Genomic DNA, 24,144 nt, shown 5'->3' on the forward strand with positions numbered 1-24,144 from the left:
AGTATTGTGATTGCCATGGTGATTAACAGCGCATAGGGCTAATGGGGAACAAGGTACATAGGTTCATAGGTTCATAGTGTCATACTAGGCAATCTGCCCTAGGGCATTTAAGAACCTAGCCAGAATGTGTTTGGCTGTCGCCATCCAATGTAAATATATCTTGCCATGCCCTTTTCCGAGGTTAGTATACTGTGCCTCTGTCTAACAGTGACACAGAAGTGATACCCGGGGTAAACCTACAATGTCCCATCCACTCATCAAGATTCCTCTTGAAGACAGTCAATGACGGACTCTTCCTAACCTGGACTGGGATTTTATTCCAGAGTGAAGTGAGCCTCTGGGTTATGAATCTGTCCCTCCAGCATGTCCTATTTATTTCAGTGCTGAGGCTCAGGTCTTTCAAGCGTGTATCCCGATGGGATTTGGATATTCTCAGGTGCAGCATGCCCATTAATTCTGGGTTCGACATAGTGTTATACATTAGGCACAGATTGCCTCTGAACAGGCGGTATGCCACTGAGTAGAGCTGGGGTTTATTTAACCGGTCAGCATATGGCATCTGTTTGAGCCCTTTGATCCTCTTGGTGAGGTACTTGTGGGGTCTTTCCAGTTGCTGCAGGTGTCTGGTAAGGTACATCCTGACAGGGGGGTTGTACTCAATTATGGGCCTGATGAGGGATGAGTAAAGAGGCACGGTGTCCTCCCCTGATGTAGATGTGAATCCCTTCATGATGGGGTGGGCTATATACAATGTCTTTCTAACCACTTTGGCCACGTGGTTGTCAAATGAGAGATTGCTATCAACTTGGGTCCCCAGGTCCCTAATTACTTCTTCTGTACATAATGGAGTACCACCTATGTGGTACTTTGTGGGCACTTTGTTTTTGCCAAAGGGGATGATTATACACACTTTTGCATTCAGCTGGAGGCCATGGCTCTGGCACAAGTTGTCTGTTTCTATGATGCCCCTTGGAAGATGCTTGTGTCAGCTGGAGAGTCGATTATGGCGGCCAGTTTGCAGTCATCTGCATATTTGGTCAGCCACAGTCTTTCCGTGTTGGCCTGTACCTCCGATAAATATATACCAAACAAGAGAAGTCCCAGGACTGAGCCTTGTGGGATACAACTCGTAACTGGTTTGGAGTCTGGCATGGCTCCAGCAATTCTAACCATGTGGGTTCTGTCCTTGAGCCAGTGTGCAATCCATCTAGTGACATAGGGGCTTATATTTAAGCTGGTGAGCTTCTCTAGAATGCCCGAGTGGGGTATTGTTTTGAAGGCTTTTGCGAGGTCCAGGTAGGCTGTGTGAACCACCTTCCCCTCATCAATGGCCTTGGTGACTGTTTCAAAGAAATCAACCAGGTTTGAGAGGCAGGATCTGCCCTCAACAAAGCCAAACTGGCTATGAACCAGTGTCTGTAGGGCCGCAATATCTATATCTATGTGGTCCATGATGATCCTTTCCATAGCTCTGCAGACCAAGCTAGTGTGGCTTATGGGGTGATAGTATCCAGGATCCGGTTAGGCACCACCTTTCTGTAGAGGGACCACTGTTGCTGTACGCCACACTTTGGACACATATCCTGTAGTAAGGCTGGGATTAAACAGTAGGTTTATGTTTGGTAGTAGCACGTCTTGGTGGTCATGTAGGACACAGCCCAGGACACTGTCTCGTCCCATTGATGCAGTGTGTATTGCTTTGGAGAGGGTGGCTCTTACCTGAGCATCTGAGATGTCAGGGGGGCAGCACTCTGCTGGGATGCATATTTGCCCTTTCAGTGTGGAGGGGGGTGAGAAGTTTGCACTGAACCTGTCAGCTAGAATGTTGGCAATGTCTGTGGGTTTGGTGTTTCTATTGACATTTTGGACTACCTCTGAGCATATCTGGGAATTACCACCCAGGTTCCTAACATAACTAAAGAAAGCCTTGTGATTATCCTTAGTGTCCTGTGCAATTTCTGTCAAAGCTGGCCTTAGACAATCTTATGAGTGCCTGTAGTTATTTGCTAATACTGATCAGTGATGCCTTCCCTATTTGTGAATTTGCTGTATCATTTGGTAGCTCCCTCCTTCTATTGTGTAGTGTGTTTATGGCTGGGGTCCACCAGACAGAACGTCTGCCTTTGGAGGATTGGGTCTTGGTTTTATTCGGGATCACATGATCCATGCATTCCTGAAGGCGTCCATAGAATGCATTTATAGAGGAATCTGCGGTCTGGTCTGTAGTTTCCACAGGCCCGGGGGCTTTGAAGGTTTCCACCTCAGTTTTGAGGAGTGTGAATTTGCTTTAAAGAAGTTGTTCACTGTGGTGTTCTGGGCAGGGGGTGGGGTCGGGATGTGAATATCCAGTGATATTAGTTTATGGTCCGATCTTACCAGTGAGGGATACACTTCTGGTCTGGAGCATAGAGTCCCCATGTTGGTGATGATCAGGTCCAGTATGTTTCCCCTTCTTGTGTAAGTGGTAACAAGTTGTTCCATAGCATTTGAGCTCATATATTCTAGGAATCTTTGGCCTAGGGTGTTGGAGCTAGAGTCATGCTCCCAGTCCATGTTTGGGTAGTTGACGCCGCCAATATAATGGTGTTTGGAGAGACCTTCATATTTCCACTGTTCACAGGATGGCCGAGTGCAGTTCTTGGGTTTAGGAGGGTGGTCTGTAGCAGGCTATAACCTGGAAGGCAGTTTCACCCATTGTTAGTTGCACATGGATAGTCTCTGATGCTTGGTACTTTGCCACCAACCTGGAGGTGTGGGTATCTTTGATGAATATCAATACTCCCCCTCCATTTGTGGTTCGTTCCAAGTTTTGGGGCTGAAAAGCATGGTATGAGGTTAAACCTGGTAGTGCTGGTGTGCTCTCAGTAGCCCTGAACCAGACATCTGTTACTGCACAGATATCGATGTTCTCCATGCCAAGGAGAGTTTCAGGTGCATGCATCTTGAGGTTTAGACTTCTGGCGTTGGGTAGCATTACTCTTATTTTCTTATCCCTTGTGATACCTATGAAGGTGGGTTTGTCATTTGAGCCTTGCCTAACATAGGCACTATGGGGGTAGCAAGAGCCTTTGCCAATATCTGAAAGCCCAGGGGTGACAGGTGCAGGCCGTCCCCAGCAAAGCAGGTGGTTCAACAGAAGATGAATATGTGAAGGTTTAGTGCCTGTGATTAGTTAGCAGTAGCATATATGACTGTTCACGTGGACACATGCCAGGTATGTCATATGCACTGTGTCACAGGCAATGTACATGTGAACAGGACAAACAGTGACATTCTGTCAAGTGAGACATGGACATACATATAGTAAGCTATGCAGAGTCCACAGAAGCTCTATAACTATGCATTGCAGGTGTGATCAGTATTCCAGGGTAATTGCAAGCAAACATGCATGCAAACAAAGCTACAGTAAACAGGGCTGCATGTAGTTCATTGCACAACAAACAAGCTTTACCACTTCCAGTAGGTAACACTGCAAATATGCAGGCACTATGCACATGTACATGGAAATACACGGGTCAGATGGCTAGGGTCCAGTCTCAGCGCACACAAGTGTACAGACCATGTACTGTCAGGATGTACAATAACTGGATGGAAACCCATGTGCTTATACCTGCAGTAATACACATGTCAAATAACAGACACTGAGCCTTCACTCAGTGGTTCCATACTTAGTAGGATGTATGCTACCTGGCCTGCCACCACAGTATCCCTGACATATATGGGGACTCTTCCTCCTGTGACAGTTAGTTTTGTGTGTTGGGGCTGTCTAGCATGGTATGAGATGTGAGCTTGCAGTGCTAGGGTGCTCCTGTGTGTCCTGTAGCAGTTGTGTAGTACTGCACACATATCAACATCCTCACACACCCGCATTGCAGAGTCCAGTGTGGGCAACATGCCACTTGCAGTTTACATGTCCATCATTGCGTATTACTACATTCATTACCTTATCCCCTGTGCTACCTATGTATGTAGACTTCTGTTGACATCATTACCACCAGTATGCCAACATGTGCAGATGATACACTATGGTACTTACCATGGGTGTAGACAACAGTACATGACAATCACACCCTTACTGCATCAGGCATGCTGTGATATACCCACAATTAATTCAGCACACAGTACTGTTAACAACATGATACTATTACTACACATCTATGTGGTCACCCTGTGCATCAGCAAGATGTTAACCTGTACCTGCACAGTTGTTACAGATTGCAGGAGGTGGCACAGTTTCATCATATGCACAGGGTGTGAACTTGGTATGCCTGAGTCAGCCACCGATACCACCGATTGACATGTATGTGTATGTGTGTTGGTGAGGGACAGCAGTAGAAGGTGGGACGATGTTGATGCAGTGTGTGCGTGTATGCGGTAGCCCTAGGTGTTGTCAATTTGCATGTGTGTATGGATGCACACAGTTCCACCTCATGGCTGCCATTTACTGGTGTTTATGGACAGCCACAGACTGTACCTGCCAGGTCATACAGATCAGTGTCTCTGGCCACGGACATGGTACCTGTGCCTTGCAGGGGTGCTACGGACCATATCCGGTACCAACCCAGACCGGGTACTGTCATCAGAAGCAGGTGTTCATTGACTGGACACAGATCCCTGTCAGGCCTGGCCAGAGCCACGTGCACATGGTCTCCTGGGGCGGTCTGATGACAGCACAGACCCAGCATTGCTGGGGCTGCTGCTGGCACTACGGGGGCGGCCGCGGCCCTGTTGTTGTCCGCGACGACTGCCAGCTACTGCTGTTGCTGGCATATGGCCACGTTGACGCCTCAACCGCCCACCATCGCCCTGGCTCATGGACATGTAGTTGTGGAACCGGTGTAATATGTCCCCACAACGTCTGTCTATGACATCGGTGAAATCACGGATGGCAGCCGCAATGTCATGCATACTGTCAGTCATGGCTGTGCGACATGCTGTCAGCTCCCTCAGACCCTGTCTGGTGTACTGTTCCATACGTGACTGTGCCTGCATGACAGCCTGAAACATAGCTGAGGTTGTAAGACCTCTGTGGGCACGTCTGACAGGGGCAGTATGCCCACAGATGCTCCCACGAGAACCCCCGGACATCTGTCTGTGTGGTACCATCTCTTGGCCATGCCCATGGCTGCTGTGTGGGGAGGCATGTGCCACAGATACCACACTACCCTGGTCAATGCCCACTGCATGCTGTCCATCACCTAGGGACATTGGTGACAAAGGGTGTATTGGCAGGATAACTGTGCGCATTGATGGGGTCGACAGCTGTGTACTGTCAATCGGCTGACCAATGGCGGACCCTGGCATACCTTCCTGTGCCATTACACAGATGTCATCATTATCAGTACCCATGGCACCTGATTCAAGTTCCCTGGTACATAACACCAGAGCAGCACCAGAACCTGTGGGAGGGAAACAGGAAACACAGTTTACAATGTCTACACATTACCAGTGATGCACACATGCACACATGCACATGCACAGGTGCACACATGCGCACATGCACACATGCACACATGCACACATGCGCACATGCACACATGCACAGGTGCACACATGCGCACATGCACACATGCACACATGCGCACATGCACACATGCACATGTGCACATGCACAGGTGCACACATGCACACGTACACATGCATAGGGCACACATGCGCACATGCACACATGCGCACATGCACAGGTGCGCACATGCACACATGCACACATGCGCACATGCACACATGTGCACATGCACAGGTGCACACATGCACACATGCACAGGTGCACACATGCACACATGCACACAGTTTCACACAATTGTACAGTACTCAGTATGCGTGATATCAACACACAGACACACCTACATGCATACAAAGAGCACTACTAAGTGAGCCGAATATTACTATTACTTTCAAGACTATTACAGGAATTGTTAATACACACTCACCAGCATGGATAGGCTGCATTGCTGTTACACCGGAGGGACCTGCAGACGTGAAGAAACTAATGTCAGTGGGCACAACTATGCCATTGTTACTGAGTATGATACAGGTCAGTAGTATAACAGTTGCCTTTCACAGGTCAGCTGCTAATATTGAGGATATCACACTTGCACATTAAATACTATGGTGACAGCTACAAACCAAGGACACACCTCACACATGCATTAACTACCAGTGTACACAACAGTCAACTATACATATGGCATATTACCTGCACGTTCACTGTCTTGCTGCTGCGTGGCTCCAGCCTCCATCATAATGCATGTCTGCTGCTGTTGTTGTTGCTGGCGGACTGGAGCCACTACACTCATGAGTAGTCCCTCCAGTCTGGTGAGTGGGGGATGTGTAACCACCCCACCACCTGTGGCGACTTGTTGCCTGTGGATATCCGATGCACGCTGATGGACATTTCTGATTAAATAACTGCAGTGATGTCATACCTGCTCATATGTCCTATTATGCGTGCCTATGTCATTTACCCGACGGACCAGGTCTTGCCACAGTGCAGCCCTCTCCTGCTGATTCTGGCTGGTGCGGGAAAGGAGTATTGCATAATCCCGCACCAGGCTCTGGTGTATCTCCTCATCCTCAGCTGTGGAGTGGGATTCTCTTGGGTGAGCCATGTACCTGAAAAAGAAAATAACCTGATATCAGCAATATATGTCAGCAGAATTTGGCACACATACTACACATGCTACTCGACTGTTATGATACAACATATCTCACATATATAGCATCTGTCTGTCTATTGGTGGATACACATGTAAATGGCCAGGTATCAGTGCTCAGCCAGCAACTGTGCAACAGTACCTGGCACACTCCATACAACATACTACCAAACCCCAGCAGTCAGAACACTGATTCAGGTCAAGAGCACCTCCTCACTCTGGGGGTTGTATCTAGGTACTGTATGGCCTACATCATCAACTACTGTGAGCTGACCACACACTAATTGCCCTGGATATACATATCCCAACTCCACCACCAGCACAAACGACTATAGTGAATAACATTACAGATGCAAACTTTACACTTTGTAACAGTGACATGGTATCCTTTCAGCCCACTGGGCCAGTGGCAGATACAACCCACAATGCTGACCCCTACACAATTGTTTTCTACAGACATCTCCGAGAATGCATGGATCATGCAATCCCATATATGACCAAGACACTCTCCACAAAGGGACAGCATCCTGTCTGGTGGACCCCAGCCATAGACAGATTGTATTACAGAAGATGGAAGCTACTGCAAGACAGAGCATAATTCCATAAAGGGAGGGCATGTCTGAGCAGCACTAGTAAGGATCTATTTTCCATCATACAAACATCCATGGGCAACTTTGAGAGGGAAATCAAGAGGGACACTACAGATAACCAGAAGGCCTTCTTCAGTTATGTTAGCAACCTGGTCAGAATCCATCCTCTATGCCCATAGTTAGTACACAACAACAAATATTTCACTGACACCACAGCTATTGACAACATTGTGGCAGGCAGGTTCAGTGCAGGTGTCACCCCGCCCTCTCCCCCAAAATAAGACATAGTTATCCCAGCTGACTGTAACCTCCCTGTCATCACAGATGTCCAGGTGAGAGCCACCCTCAGGAAAGCAGAATACACAACATGAATGGGACCTGATGGTATCCCCAGTTGCATGCTACATAAACTCTGACAGGAGATAAACACACATATAGAAGTGCTATGTAACACTAGCCTGACTACAGGATATGTACCTGTACACTGGCACACATCAGCAGTGGTTCCACTCCACGAAGGAGGCACCTCAACATACCAATACAATACAACACAATACATTACATTACAATACAATACTATACAATATGCTATTGCCCCTGGGACTACAGCAGCATACTGTTCTGCTACCCTGACCATTGTGACACATGTGGTGTGATGGTACCTGCTGCTGTCACACAGTTACACAGGGTGACTCATATGGCATATTACCTATCTGACTAACATTCAGCAGGGGTATGTGTGACATGTACTCATGGGGAGTCTTGCTTCTTAATACTGTGTGGTTTATTGCAGGGTATGTCTTATCTGTGGGTAGGAACTTTTACCTCCACATGTGCTCTCTATTGAAGTGGCATGGACGGCACACAGCAGTCATTTAGGTTGTGGATGGTGTGAGGTGTTACTATAGTTGTTGGACATCTGTCATGGGTGTGACTTATGTATGTAAATCTGGGAGTGGTAACCTCTATGTGGGTAGTATATGTGTACTCTGTGGTGTTGTCAGTTACTGTGCATTGGTAATGTGTTTGAGTGCATTGTCACAGTGTTGTACATGTCACTGTGTCCTTCTCCATATCTGTAGCTGTCATGTGAGGTCCACACCATGGCATCCATTATGAGGTGTGGAGGGGTACACCGACCTACATGTCCATAGCTGACACACCATGTTTGCTGACACATACCATGTGCAGGTATTCCAGGAATAGTGTGCCACTGTGAATATCACTGGGGCCACTATTGTACACATTTATGACCCTGTTCACCCCTGACACATGCAGTGGTGGGCAGCCAATCACATATCTGGTGGTTACTGGTGTAGGTGATTTGAAATGTGGTATGGTACTCTGGTTTTGACACTGGTGTTCACTCCATGCCTTTGTCACCAGGCACCTGTTGCAATACATCTGTACACATGTGCCTCACTCAGAATTTATATACATCTCTCTCTCTCTCTCTCTATATATATATATATATATATATATATATATATATATATATATATGTATATATATATATGTATATATATATATATATATATATATATATATATATATGTATATATATATATATATATATATATATATATATATATATATATATATATTGATGTACATATATTGCTATAGATGTGGAGAGGGAGGGACACAGAAGGGGTGAGAGTGACAAAGGGGGTGGGACAGGGTGTGTTGAGGTCGTCATATACAGTCATACCTGTAGATAGTCAGATCAGTCTGTCTATGTATATGTATCTACATATATCTATATCTGTATGTGTGCATTACATATATATATATATATATGTTTGTACATATTCTATCTACATCTATGTATTCCTACATTGCTCTCTATGTATGTATACATATATGCATATCATATATATATATATATATATATATATATATATATATATATATATATACATACATATGTTGACATACATACGTATCCATATGATAGACAGGTATATCAACATGTTTGTCTACCATACTGTATATACACACTAACATATTGCTAAACATACATAACTGTGAAACCTACTTTGTACATTGCACTACAATCTACAGTCAACCTACATTGATATATGCACATAGATGTTCTCACATACAAATGTATGTACAGCCTTCACTGATAGTTGCTGTATGTCCCCTGCCCTTTACACATCTTCATATACATATGGATACAGACCAATGACACATATGGAGGGTTCACAGTATGTAGACATTTATAGTATTACTTTACATTACCTGTGTTTGTCACAGCTGCTTGTGTTGCCGTCTGGTTTTCTGTCCTGCTGCTCCACTTCCCAGTTGTCAGCTTTCAGGTGGCTGCTGCTGAACAATTTGTTTGTGTCTGCTTGATTTCAATTTTCTCTGTCTCTGTCTCTCTCTCTCTGTCTGTCTGTCTGTCTCTCACGTCCTCCTCAGGGTGCAATAAAAGTATTGGATGTGTGGACTGGGAGTACAGCATACTTTTGTAGGTATCTGCATATGCCCATGTGATGACCTCTGCACCAATTGTTAGCCAGCATTTGCTAATTGCATGCAGCCAGTTGTGTACTGATTGCAGTCCTCACTGTGATTTCAGAACAGTGCTATAAAAAGGAGATAGGCGTAGCCCTTTCAGATTTTAAGGGCAGGGACCATGCTGTTATGCTGTGGACAATGTTCTGTGAGTGTAAAGGTTGGTATCTCCCTCATATTTCCAGATGTGTTGTAGATTAACATTCCTCCATTCATTTCTCCAGTTTCCTGTACAAACTGTGTATGTACACTGACACCTACAACTACTACTACTGTTAATGTGTGTGTGTGTGCTTTCCTTTCACTTTTGCTTGCACTTTGTTGCTAAGGCTTCAATATTTGCCCTTTACAGTCACTACTTGTATGCCTGCTAGGTGTCCTGACTGTAGTGTGCTGCTGTAGCTTTCCTATTTTCCATGTACATTCACACCTTGGAATGCTTGCTATATCTGCTAGGGTGTTACAGCATGCAGTGTGGTCTGGCCATGGTGTGGGCCTTGACATCTATTAGGGTATTTGAGTATGCTGCTGATCAGGCCCCAGAGACTTTCAGGTTCATCTGTTATCTGCCTCATGGAATGGTACATATCAGTGGGTTACATCCATTAAATTGTCTGGTATGCTGCAGTTGTGACTGTGTGTTAGCATGAGCATATGTATTACTACACATATTCTGCCATGCAAGTGGTGAAAACTTTTAGGACTCCATAGTTACCATTGCATGTGTTGTTACACCTTTCTGCCTACTGTTTGTACATTTCACATGGAGTCTGTGGGGCATCCCTGTAAGTCATTCACTGTTGCTATGTCTAGGCTCTTAACTATTCAAATATGGTGGTGTCAGACCTCTCATGTGTACAAATATTTGCAGGTTGTCCACATTTCTGCCTTATATTTTGGTCAATATCTCATGCACAGCTTTTTCTGGCAAATCACTCTGGGCTCAAGTCAGAATATAGTGACAAACATTCAAGTTTCAGACTTCATACCCTTCCAAACATCCCACAAAATGCAGACCCTGTTACTCTCTGAACTGTCTGCGTTTGTTGTAACATTATTTGTAATGTGTCCCTGTTTTTTGGGCCTTTGCTCCGCATATTTTATTACTTGGTCCGGATGTGTTCCTGTAAGAGGTTGTGGGGTATGGGCAGTGATTATCCTGCTGTGAGTATGTGTGTGGCTTGCAAGGTGCTATAGTGACATTATTACCTACTAGCTACCAACTAGCATGGCTGTTTCTGTTCACACACTACTATTATGGAAATCCACTAGTTTTGACAGTAATTCTAAATGACATGCTTTGTGTACTACACATCTATATTCCCTTTACATTCATTCCTACTATTACATGATATATTTATTTTAGCACAATGTTCTTGTATAAGAGTCATGGCTTAGTGGTAAGTCATGCAGACTACTGTTTCCAAGGTCCTGGATTTGGGACTGCCAGTGGGATTTTATTTTGCTTCTGAACTGACTACAAGACCTGTCAATCAAAGTGACTAAGGCACTTTTAAGCAGTTGTAACTGGGTTAGCGCTGGTTTGCGAGGAGCTCACGCATGCGCACTGGTGTTTAGCTCCGCACACACAAGCGCACACCCGCTTACAACCGCTTAAACGTGGTTACTCTTGCGCACACCTGCGCTATTTTCTTTGAAAGAAATGAAAATGGGGAGACAGGAAAGTGGTGAAAAAGGGGTCACAAAGAGGGTAAGACAATAGTGAAACAAGGTTGGGTTTTGCAGGAGGGATATAGGTAAGGCCCATAGCTGCCCATTCTTTCATCAGCAACAGCTGTGCATATGTTTGTAATTTGGTGTGACATTTGATACCTTCCACCCCTGAGAGAGGTGTAAGGACAACAGTGATACTTGTTGTACAGCCAATTGTAATTGATAGTTTCCATGTCTGGTAGACATATGTGCGGAATGGGCAGCTATGTATGGGGCGTAATTTTTCAGAGTACCCTTTTTTTTTTTTTTTCAGGTGAGAGTGGTATGTCAGGTGAAGGAAGTCGGTACAGCTGGGGAGGTAGGTTGGATAGGTAAAGAAACAAGACAAACAAGATGCATACAGGGGCGGTGTATGACACGTGTGGGGGGGTTACACAATTGACGGGGACGGAGGTTTGGATATCCAGAGCCCATGAGCCCACAGATGGCAACAGTGGAGCTGATATCCCCATCCATAGGCAGTTGCCACTGTTCCTTCACTAACCAGGATGGGGCTGTGCTGCGGGCTGTGTAGGCCGGGCAACAGGCATGCCCGTAAGTTGTGCCACCTGTGCCTCAAGCTGGTGTAGGGGCTCGAGAACAGAGTCCCGAATCTCCCAATGCACCACAGTCCGGACGCTACGGAGGGTGAGTGGTGGTTCTCCTCCAGCCACACTTGCAGAGGGGGGGCGAGCCCCATCCCCTGCAGCGCTTCCACCCGCAGGTGGCACAGGGCCACCGGAGGAGGGTCCAGACTTGGCACTACTGCCAGGTGCACTCGCCAGCTGAGGTGGGAGAGGTGGGTCTGCTGGAACCTGCCTTCCCTGTCATCCTATGTTTTGCATTATGTCATGACAGTTTGGGTTAGTGACATATAATACCATTCACAATTAGTTGTAACAGCATGCATTAGTATTCCCATTAACCAAACACCCAGATATTCACACCATTGAACAGCGTGCATAACACATGCATAATTTGAACAGCAATACACAGTCCAACAACATGCAGGGTTAATTGATGGCAACAGGCCATCAGGTTTGGATGTATGAACAGGGCAGATGCATCAACGGACATGCAAATATATATGACCCAACAGGACAAACGTCCAGGGGTGTTAATTGCGATTGCACATACCATTTTCACGTGGAATGGGTTATATGTGGTTATAGGTTGGGGTGAAGAAAATAATATTGACACCTTCAAATACCAATGCATATGCTGTACAGTTCTAATAACTACATATATATACACACTACTGTTCTAACTACAGTTTCCTATATGATAACTATTTTAACTTGGTGATAGAACTGTTACTGCAACATCAATATACATTTTATTGTTCTTCATACACATTTCATATCTAGCTTTGTTCAGCTACATCATCCTGCTACATTTGCTTTATATAGCTGTAGACAAGTGTGGATGTTTGGTATATCAGACAATCATACTATCTGCATATTGCAGACTGAGAGCAACATATCCAGATTTTGGGATACACATTCCAGATGCAGCAACACTTTGAACAGATTTTGCTGTTTGGTTTGGATTCTCACATGCATTTCATTCTGTCTTGACTGCAGTATACTTTATTCAGGGGTTATTACTATTGTATTGCTGGATTCATGACACTTTCTCACACTCTCTCACTTGTTTTCATTTTACTATTCAGGCTGGTACTTACTTCTAGACTTTATTGACATGTTTTACCTGTAGTTATTACAATCCTTTCCAGCAGTCTCACTTCTGTCATGTTTCAGTATTTCAACAGGGATATATTTCACGCATGTGATTTCATCATCTTCTGCAGCTATACTTTTCAGCCTGCTGCAGGTTGTGTACTATTTTCTTACAGGTGGGGCATTTTTATTTCAGAATTTATGTCAGACATTTTCATTTTTCTGTTGGGCTTACAGGCTGAAACACACTTTTGTAATCAAGCAATACTTGCAGACACTTTCACACTGTTACTTGCACATTTTATTCTTTAGTGACTACACTGCACTCTTTTGCTGACTGTCATACTTTTATATTTGTTTACAGTTACTGGTAGTGGATTACTGACCTGCCTGGTGGCGCAACCGCACCAGCCTATCGCCATAGGCTCTGCGGTTCGCAAAACAGACACCTGCAGCTGTAATATAAATGAAGTAATATTGGAATACACATCTCCATAATATCAGCTAGTTTAATTTCTTACATACATAATTAAATGTAACTTACTCAGTAGTGGGGCGTTGGGCATTTGCCGGGTCTCCAGGATCCAAAGTTTCAGTTGGTCCTGCTTGCGTCTCTTCAGGTCTGCATGGTGGTGGCGGACCTGCTCACCAGTCTTTGGAATCCCTGTGGCACTGGTGAGATCATGAGCCAACCGGTCCCACGCCTCAGCTCTGTATGCTCCCCAGAGAACCTGGCCCTGCATGAGTTGGGCCTCATAATTGTGGACTAGGAGCCAGACCATGTACCTGGACTCCTCAACACCCCACCTCTGTGCTCGAAAGCAACTACCCTCTCCTACTCCTGTCATTCTGCCTGCAGTTCAGTTCTACAATCGTTTATGCTGTGTATTCCCGCCTATGGGGCTTATATAGTCCGTTTTTCCCACACATATCTGTGATTGGCTATTTTGGAATTGTATCAACTTCAGTAAACCTGCATTGTCATGCTCCAGTTTGTATTCATTCCTATATATTAGGTATTATTGCATGTATAGGTACTGCTGTCATGGCTTAGTGGTTTGGTACCTTGACTATGGTGTATAGTATCCTCGGTTCAAACCTGGCCACTACTTTTTATTTTTCATGACTGTCTAGACATGCTGAGGGGTGTGTCTGTGTAAAGGCAGTTTTGATACGTCTTGCTCAATGTTGCCCGTCGGTTAGCTTGTTTGCGCGGTCGCAGCTCGCAAACGGCACGCTGGTTTAAGCCTCATTTGGCTACCGGCACGCATATTACGCTCAGCTCAGCTAGGGGCACTTAGATTCAGTGTGTTAAACCACTGCTCAGCTACGGGCACTCATTTTGCACCAGTTAAACCACTGCTCACGTAATGGCAGATGCAGTCACCCTGTTAAACTGTAGCTCGGCTATGGGCACATCTGTCATTTTTTATTCTTTTGTTACCTCACATTTCTTCAATATAAATGGGCTATTTCATTACATTTTACATAAAATGTGATTTTATGTGTACATATTTGTTAGGGACTTGTTTCGTGCTTATTTTGCTAAAAATAAAAATTGGTGTTGTGGGGGCTCGAACCATGAATGCCTGCTGTTTAGCCAACATCTCTACTGCTACGCTATTGTTTCTTGGCTTACTTTGCATATTTAGTTTTTACATGCTTTCCCACTGACTGCTAACTGTAGCTGTGCTACGGGCACGCACGCGCAAACAAGCGCACTCACGGTTAAACATCTTTACAATTTAAAAAAATATCTAACATGTTTATATATTTTCTGTTCATAGTCTGTGGGGGCATGTGTTGTGCTGTGTTTATTCACATTTCCGTGGACTCTGTCGTGTGTGTGTACTTTGGGCACTTTTACTCTTCTGGGGGCGTGTCCGCTTACAGGTCTCGGCCTACAGACACGCCCCCTACTGTCTTACACGGACCGTGTTAGCCTTAGGTGTGATTCATCATGCTCTCATGAATATGCAAAGCATGCTGACATCACTCCGTTTAACTGCAGCCTCCATGTAAGAGTTATAACTCTTACACGGAGGCTTTGTGAATCCTGCCCATTATAAAACCTCTCCCTAAGAAACCCATTCCTTCCAATCTATCAGATATTCAGCCCATTTATATTCTCCCTACCTTAGGAAAGGTTCTGGAAAAATTACTTTACTTGCAACTTGCTCAGTACATTAACCAATACTACCTTCTCTCTCAAAAGCAGCATGGCTTTTGGTCTAGTGTCAGTACATCCACAGCAATATGGCCACTCAGCAATAACATTCTTCTTGGGATGGGCAAAGGCCTAATTACTGAAGCATGTTTTATTTTTTTCCCAAACCTCTTTATTAAATTTACAAATATGACAAAAGCAATCTTACATTTATATAAATGAAAAACATACAAAATTATATCACTTTGGTTACAAACAGTTTACATCACAGTCACCACTGAAACAACTGCAGTTGCAAACATTATACATCACTTATAAACCATCCAGTCATGGTCAGCTAAGCATTATATAGCTCATTCAAATCCTGCCTCTTAAACCTCATTCCTGCTCTGCATATATTGTTCCCACAATTCCCATTCTTTCCTATGTAGTTTGCTCCTTCCCTTTTCTAAAGATCCCAATTCCAGTTGTTTTATCTCTGTTGCTATATTCACTACTTCTAGTAAAGTTGGTCTAGACTTTTATTACCATTTTCTAGCAACTGCTTTTTTGGCAGCCACCATAATTAGACTCAGCAAAGCTTTACTATGGCTAGGCAGTTCCGATTCTGTAGCATAACTCAAAAAAATCATCTCACCAGTCAGTCCAATCTGCTCACCCAGCATCTCCAACATTGACCTCACTACACCCTTTGATCTTGTTTATCACTCAGTTCTCCTGGACTATCTCACTGAAATAGGCATTAGGGATGACACACTGCCCTGGATGAAAACCTACCTTGCTAACCTCCACTTCTCAGTTAATTTCAGTTCTACATCAGTCCCTCTGCAAAAAGGTGTCCCTCAAGGATATATTCTGGTTCATCTCTTTTCTATCTACGGTAAAAACTGAACTCTCCCAAGAACAAGTGGTGTAAAAACACAAACAATGAAGATAAAATAAAAGTAGATACACCACGCCACGGCAATGAATAATAAAATCCAAAACAATTTATTGCAATATCGGTAAGCGCTTTCACACGGAAATACGTGCTTCATCAGACCTCAAAAACAAACTAAAACACCAAACATATATATTCTCCATATCATTATCAACATCAGTTTAAAAGGACCTATAATGATATGGAGAATATATATGTTTGGTGTTTTAGTTTGTTTTTGAGGTCTGATGAAGCACATATTTCCTTGTGAAAGCGCTTATCGATATTGCAATAAATTGTTTTGGATTTTATTATTCATTGCCGTGGCGTGGTGTATCTACTTTTATTTTATCTTTTCTATCTACATTAACATACTTTCTTTTGACTCACCCCACCTTCCTCTCTTGCTTTATGCTGATGACATGGTATTATTCTGCTCCAACCATTCTGTCTCTTCTCTTGAACTCAAATTTCAGTCTGATTTTCATGCCCATATTCAATAGGTCAATGACAAATAAAGTCCTGTAAAACAAAAACAATATTTTTGGCACTAAGCCAAGGCTCACTTCTAAATCCAGGGCTCTAAAAATCTTTGATCATTTTAGTAACACTACTAAAAATGTTACTTTATTCAAATATCTAGTGGTTTGTTTGGACCCATTCCTAAATTTCCAACTCTACCTGGACTACACACAAATGCAAAAAAATCAATTCTCTCCTATTCTGGGCACAGGAATTCCTCCTTTTCTATCCAGACCCTGCAGAAATGCCATATGTAAAGTTATCTTACTGGCTAGATGTTTTTTCTCCTGTTAATTACTGCAGCTTCTAAAAGAAATACATACATCCCTCAGATCATTTCAAATGCCATTTGCAGATTCATTGCTCTCCCCCTAAGAAATGAGCATCACTACAAAACCATTGAAAAAGATAACAGGCTACCTGTGAAACAACATGCTGACTTTCTACTTGCCTCTCAACTATTAAAATTTACCAAGAATGACACCTTCCCTCCACTAGGTTCCAGATTATTCAGAGGTGCACCAGTATACAACCTCAGACATCTTAAACACTCATTCCTTTTCTCTAAACCCTCCAAACTAGGCTTCACTATACAGATCATGCTTTCTCGGTCCTCTATCCCAAACTATGGGAATCTCTCCCTTCTTTTCTTAAAGCTCATTTCTCTTACTCCACTTTTAGTTCACAAATAAAAGTACATTTTAAGACTCTAGGAAATTGCAACTGCTATCTCTCTGGTTATATAACTTAACATATTCTTTCCCTACTTCTGTCAACATACAATGCTCCAACTCTATTTCTGATTGTGATTCCTTTCACACAACAACTCTGATGTCACTCTGTATTTAATACATGTATATACAGTGTTTTTCAGTCACTTTGTACATGTCATTTACCTATTGCTTTTATACCCTCAAGCCAACTATGATATTCACTCTGTATATATGTATATATTGCATTGTGTCATGCTCCCTGTATATAATGATACATATCTGTGGCACTCCCATCCTTACTAACCTTCAAGCATCACAAAAATCAAAACTTGAACAATGATATAACAAAGTTGCTAAATTTTCAGCCAATCTCCCTTTCAGAACTCACCAGTGTATAGCATTAAAAACCTCAGTTGGTTAGAGCAACTCCATCACCTAACATATACACAGCTTCTTACAACCTATAAAATGATCCAGAATCCATCTAGCACTAAAAAAATTCTACACATCTATGCACTTTGCTGGTCATTACAACTGAGTCACCAGAAATGCATGCCTGTCCACTAACCAATCAGATCTGCTGAGCATTGTCTGTACTTGTATCATGTTGCTAAGAAATGGAATTCCTTACCTTTATCCATCCTTTTTCCATCAGATCAATACCCTCACTCCCATCCTTCAAAACCATTCAGACATGCTGAATCTAGTTCTGTTTCTATAACTTGAGTACTAAACCAGGTCATCTTATTTTGGAGAGGGTTCCCCTGCACTCCATTGGCAGGAGTCTGCAGTTAGAGCTCATTTGATAGATGGTTGCTGGAATGAGGCTCAGTTTTGAGCTTTTTTTATTGGCTAATTTGTTTAGATCACTTTATCATTGTCTGCAATATAGCACTGCGTTTGTGCATCCCACACCGCCATGCAGTGGTGGGCACCATTAGTGGTTACAGACACAAACACTTTTGCCTGCAAATTTTATCTTAGTACTCTGCTGGTGCTTCATCTGTGAGTTCTTGCAACTGTCCCTCACTGACAGGTGATACATTCAGTGAAGCTCTTGAGGTATCAACACAGATCTTACCCACCAGTCCTTCGTATTTTCTGTCCACGTCTACTGTCTTCTACTTTACCTGTTCTTTCTTGTCCTCTTTCTGTTTTCTGAACACATCAGCTTACCCAGCATTATGGACAGACAATTTCCCACAGTTTCTTCAACCAGCTTGGTCGATATGGGCATCCTGAGGCAATGTAATAACTGCCTCATGTACACTGACAACCAACTTCTTCTATTTCACACAAATTCATTATGTGAGAGATGCATCTATATCAAGAATCTATAATCCAGGATTTCTTGCTCACCAGTCAGTTTATCTGATACTAAGCAGCTTGTCAGCATGCAGACCTCACTTCCTGCACCTAGAAAACCAAAAACACATAAACCTACATATGCAAGGGTCCTTACAAGAAGTTTTCCTAAACATCAGAGACCTCTCAAACACAAACACAAGCATGCTTCACATAATACATCCTCTGCAGAACATAGTGCACATAATATATCACACACCAGTGTCTCACCAGTATAGCCCCTAAGGCATAACACATAAACAAACATGTTAGTCATAAGCAACTCAATTGTGAGACACACAGATGTCTCTCTCATCAGGCTGGGTAAGGAAAAGGTCACGGTCAGCTGTCTGTCAGGTGCCAGGATCTGCCACATCACACATGCACTCAAGTCTCTTAACAACAGGTACTGTTATGACTCCATCATAGGCCATGTTGGTGTGAATGACTTGAGATGTATTTCACTGAATTATATGAAGAGAGACATGACTGAGGTCTTGGATTATGTGTCTCAGGCAGTTATGTCCCTAGCCTTAAGCAGCATTTTACCTCACCTAGGATACCTCAATACAAATAAAAAATGACTGACTTCAATAACTGGCTTAGTTTCTAGTGTCATTCAAAGGGGATCCAGTATCTGTCAGCCTGGGATGGCATGGTCAACAGATCTCAATGCTTTGCCAGAGATGGTCACCCCTGAGATTTTGGTTACTGGGTAATGATCTTGCCATCCCCATATTGCCTTTTTAGGCAATGTCACAAGAACAAAATTCCCATTGTAAAAATACCCTCTAAAAATAACCTCAAGGTTATGCTGCTAAATTCTAGGAGTCTAAACCAGAAACTACATTCACTGGAAGCAGTCCTCTCTCTCAAAGATGCTGACATTTGTACAGTCACTGAGACCTGGTTCAAGGCTGCAGAGAGCACCCTCAGCTATACCAGGTTACATTTCCTTCCACATCTTCAGACCACAAACTGGAGGTGTAAGAGCTAAAGCAGGTAGTGTATCAATATTTATTAAAGATAAATACACCTCTATATTGGTTAAACAGCACAATTCCCTTGAATTACTTGAGGTGCAATTGACTGTAGGTAAGACCTCTCTTCAGGTCATTGCCAGCTATAGGACCCCCTCCATAAATCAGGACATCCACTCACCCTACTTGGATCTATTTGAGTCAATCAAGATACAACCAAGCACCCTGGTTTTGGGTGAATTTAATTACCCATCCATAGACTGGGTAAATTATATGTGTTCTAACTCACTTGCCAAAAGGTTCTTGGACATTGTTAACTCCAATGCACTGGACCATCTGGTTTACACACCTACAAGGGGCTAAAACATCCTGAACCTGGTGCTCACCAACATAGGGGACCGCTGCACCACCCCCAGTATGTGGCCATCCCTGGTGAGATCTGACCACAAATCAGTTTCGCTAGAAGTAACTATAACACAAGACCCCCCCAGCAACAACTAGACTAAATAACTTCTCCAAGGCCAATTACTACCTCTTATGCGATGGCATAAATAGCTTCATAGACCCTCCCCCCATTGACGGAACAGACACCTATGCTACATTATACACCAGTACTTTATACAAGCACCTATACAATTGTATTGACTCCACTGTACCTGACAGAACCAAAGCAAGATCTTCAAGGAAAAACAAACCTGCTTAGTGGACAACTGTAATTAACTGGTTATACGATAGGAGAAAAAACAGTCTCAAAACTGGAAACACTCCCTCCTAAACTTAAACAAGCAAACAGGACACCTAGTGAAGTCCCACAAAGCTAACTACAAATCCAGTTTAGCTTCCCTAACTAAGGATAACCACAAGGCTTTCTTTATTTACATATATAACCTCAAAGGTAAGACCAAGATTTGTGCTGAATTCATAGTTAATGGTACTAGATATATAGAACCTGTGGATATAGCAAACCTGCTGGCTGGCAGGTTCAGTGAAAACTTCACTCCCCTGTCCCTGCCACATATACCCCATAGCATCACTAACACCTGTTCCCCACCTATTACCTCTGAGAAGCAGGTCTTAAATGCCCACTCCAAGGCCAAAAACACAGCCTCTATGGGACCAGACAGCATCCTGGGTTGTGTTCTACATGGGTTAAAACAGGAATTAGCATCACCACTGAGCACACTTTTCAATCACAGCTAAGAACTGGCTTCATCCCAGAGGAATGGAAAACAGCTATCATCATCCCTTTGCCCAAAGGGGGTGCATCCACAGAACCCAGGAACTATAGATCCATTAACCTGACCAGCCTTATCTGCAAGGCCATGGAATGAATCATCATGGAACTTAACAACAAAGATATAGAAAATCTCCAAATGTTTGACCCCACCCAGTTTGTCTTTGTCAAGGGGAGATCATGCTTGTTAAACTTGGTGAACTTCTTCAAGACAGTCACCAAAGCCCTAGACAAGGGCAAATCTGTGCATATGGCCTACCTAGACTTAGCCAAGGCCATTGAAACAATCCCCCACCCAGGCATCATTGATAAACTCACTCAGCTGGGTATCAACCCACATATTGTCAGGTGGGTTGCAAACTGGCTCACTGATAGAACTTATACGGTTGAAATAGGGGACTCCACCTCCTTCAGCAGACCCATAACCAGTGGTGTTCCACAGGGATTGGTTCTGGGACCCTTACTGGTCAGACTCTACTTCTCCAAAGTGCAGGTTAAAACTAAAGGACTATGGGTGACAAAGTCTGCTGATGACTGCAAACTGGGAGCGATCTTCGAAACCCCTAGCAATATCAACATCCTGCAAGAAGGTCTTATGCAGGCTAATGACTGGTGCCAAAGTCATGGTCTTAAACATAATGCAAAAAAATGCATTATCATCCCCTTCAGCAAGGGTGATGTTCCTGCAAGCTACAACATCAATAGCAATGGCCTAAGCACACAGTCAGTGGTGAAAGATCTGGGTACACAGGTTCACAGGTCTCCACAGTGGTAAGAAAGGCATTTTATATTGCTCATCTCATAAGTAAAGGCATTGCCTCCAGGAAAAAAAGAGGTTATAACCCTCTCCATATTCTTACCTCATCAGGCCAATAACAGAGTACAATGTTCCCTTTGTTATAGATTCATAGGTGTTTACTAGGCTAATGACCACAAAGAAATTTTTAAGCCTAGCCGTGCATCCCAAATCTCTGACAAGTACTGACACCCTTGATAAGTGTAAGCATGGGCCTGGGAGATGAACCATTTACAGGTTACCTGTTTACATTAGAAACATAGGTGCTAAACCAGGGATGAATGTATGGTTTCCTCATCCAATTGTCTAAGTTGCATTTGAATTGGGTTAGGGAAGAACTCTGCTTTACATGGATGGGCAGCCTGTTCTATAGATGGGGTAGTCTCTGGGATACATACATATCTCTTCAGCAGGTCCTATTTATATGACAAGCAAGGTTTAAGTCTTTATAATGGGTAAATATGGTACTGTTTGTTATTGGATATGCAAACGGTCCATCAGAGTGGGGTCTGACAATTCCCTGTATGCCAGGCATAGATCTCCCCTCAAAAGCCTGCAGGAGACAGAATATAGGGATAGGGCTTTGAGGCGGTCAGCATAGGACATATTACTTACACCCTGTATTCTTTTAGTGAGGAACCTCTGTGGACATTCCGATTGTTGGATATGCCTGGTTAGGTACATACCAAAGGGGGCACTGTACTCAATGATAGGTTTGATGAATGCCGAATACAGTGGAACAATGACTTCCTTGGACTTAGATGCCATACATTTGTTTATAAGTTGCACAACATAGAATGATTTCCTCATTACTGTAGACACGTGATGATCAAAGGCTAGATTACTTTCTATGTTTGTCCCTAAGTCCCTGACTACTGGATCAACTCTAAAGGGTGTGTTGCCAATATGATAGTTACTAGGGATGGATGACTTCCCAAATGATACTATTGTCATTTCTTGGCACTTAGTTTTAGTCCATGGCTCTGACACCAGTTGTTTGTCTGTGTCAGCCTCTCTTGGAGAACATTTGTGTTAGTGTGAGATTCAATGACAGCTCCTAATTTGCAATCTTCTGCAAATTTAGCCAGCCAGAGATCACTGACATTAGTCTTAACTTCTGAGAAGTACATGCCAAAAAGGAAAAGCCCAAGGACTGATCCCTGAGAGACTGCACTTGTAACTGGCCTCTTTGTAGAGGTGGACTCCCCAATTCTAACTTCCTGGGTCCTGTCCGTGAACCAGCTATCCACCAGGTGAATAACGCATTTGTACCTAACCTCTTGAGTTTGTCAACAATGCCCGAATGCCGTATTGTGTCAAAAGCCTTGGCCAAGTCAAGGTAGGCAGTGTGAATGATTTTGCCCTCATCCATTGCTTTGATGACCTTCTCAAAGAAGTCCAACAGGTTGAGTAGGCATGATCTGCCCTTGATGAAACCAAACTGGGTTGGGTCCAGTGTCTGGAGGTTTACTATATCTCTATTGATTATCTCCATGATAATTCTTTCCATGGTTTTACATATAAGATTAGTGAGACTTATGAGCCTGTAGTTTCCAGGGTCTGTAGATGGCCCACCTTTGTGCAGAGGGATGACTGTTGCTTTTCCCACTCATGAGGCATGAAGCCTGTTTGGAGGTTACAGTTAAATAGTAATTCCAGAGGCTTAATAGGTCATGGTTCATGCTATTTAGAAGGCATCCTGGGATATTGTCTGAGCCCATTGATGCGGTGTTCTTGGTCTTAGAGAGAGCATTAAGGACCTGTTCCCCAGTAATAGTAGGGGGAGTTATATTTGATGATATTTCCTGAGGGAAGGTTGAGGGGGAGAGAGGAGTAAAGTTGGAACTGAATTTATCAGCCAGGAGGTTTGCTATATCTTCTGGATCACTATAGGTGGCTCCATTTACAATGAGCTCTGCACACAATTGTGTATTGCCTTTGAGGTTGCGGACATAGCAAAAGATAGCTTTGTGGTTGTCCTTGGCCTGGGAGGCCAAACTTGCCTCAAATTTGGCTTTGGCAGACTTTATTTGTCTTTGGAGTTGTTTGTTTAGTTTGATGAGAGTGCTTTTATTCTGCTGGGTGCTGCACCTCCCAGTTTTTGCCATGATTTTCTGCCTCCTGTTATACATCTGACTGATTTTGTGATTCCACCAGGGTGGCTTCCCATAACAAGGTTATGTTTCTTTCCAAACACCTGCAGCAATTAGAGAGACCACAAAGGTTCCTTACAAAGAAAATTCAGGGTCTTCAACATCTGTGTTATATGGACAGACTGAAATCATTGTCACTTTACTCTGTGTCACACAGACTG

The sequence above is a fragment of the Protopterus annectens genome, chromosome 11.part0 (genome assembly GCF_019279795.1).
Source record: "Protopterus annectens isolate FY-2018-M chromosome 11.part0, PAN1.0, whole genome shotgun sequence".
Classification (NCBI taxonomy): domain Eukaryota; kingdom Metazoa; phylum Chordata; order Ceratodontiformes; family Protopteridae; genus Protopterus; species Protopterus annectens.